Here is a 1,299-nt window from a genome sequence, read left to right as displayed (position 1 = left end):
TAGACAAAATTAGCACAACTAAGCAGTTTTAGTTACAATTTCCATAAAAGTATCTAATTGCCAAACGTGAAAGCGGCAGTTTAGAATGTGTTTTATCATATGACCGATCCTTTATTTTATAGCATCTACTTTCTCTTTTATATTAATGGTCCTTCAATTTTCTCCTGCAACACCTTTAAGTCGATTTTCAGTCATGTGTTATGAAAAACGAGCTTTGGGGAAGGGGCTAGATGAAAAACACCCAATTAGTGAATCTCAGACTACACAGCAAAGCTGTACAAATCTTACAGACCCACAAAGCAGTGCTGTCACTCAAGGTAAGGAGACTACAAAAGTTACACCACTCTTACAATTTTTGATCCGAGGCAGCAGTAGCTCTACATATATTTGGAAATACAATATTCTTTTCCAAACATCATCTTGGATATTTATGAAAATATAATCATTTTCTCATCATACACACACACACACACACCTGGAGCTGGGCTGACCGGCCTGGCGGAGCATGCATCGGCTGAGCCTCGAAGGTGAGTCGAGCCGCGGGCCCCTTAGGAGCTGACCTTCTTAAAAAACAAATGCAGGAGGTACGGTGCACTGAGCACTTGATGGTGAAGCCTGGCAGGGCAGGCTGGATTCTCCGTGGCGCACCTGGAGCACTGATGTGGCTGACGAGAAGGCAGCTCTCCCCGGGGGCTTGAGGTGATGTGTCCTCCCTCCTATGAACTGGAGACCCAAGAGACACTATACCCCAAATGAGGAGATTCGGCTCCCCTCCATCTCCCTGCCTTTTCCTCCCCCCTCCGGCCTGGTTAAAGGGCCTATAACATTGGGCTAAGGCCCTGCAAACATACTCCAAAATATGATGTGGAGGAGGAAATTGAACGCGTATTGAACACCTGGTGGTGCCAGAGACAGGCTGAGCACAGCCTTATAGCACGACCACGCCCTGGTACTCAATAACTCTGGAGCACAATTATTATAGTCTTCCTGCTGCTGCTGCAAACAGTGATCTGCTCATGGGGGTAGTTCTGCACGGCCATGACGGCGAAGAGGCTTGGATCTTTCACGGTCAGACCGGCCAAGTGTGGTCCGGGACGGATTTGTGCTCCTTGGCAAGAGCAGGGGTAGCCGTGGTGTGCAGCAAGAAATTGTGACCCAGTGTGGTATCCGGGGAATAGCCCGGTAGCACTACAAGCTATCATAGTCAAGCCAAAATCATCTAAGGCACATCGCAGTGCCGAGGCTGAAGCCTCATCCTTAGAGGGAGACATAGGCGCTCAAGCCGACACTCTACACAGG

Source organism: Pleurodeles waltl, chromosome 6 (assembly GCF_031143425.1).
Source record: "Pleurodeles waltl isolate 20211129_DDA chromosome 6, aPleWal1.hap1.20221129, whole genome shotgun sequence".
NCBI lineage: Eukaryota > Metazoa > Chordata > Amphibia > Caudata > Salamandridae > Pleurodeles > Pleurodeles waltl.
The sequence above is the reverse complement of the archived record's forward strand: the minus strand, read 5'-3'. Positions refer to the sequence as shown.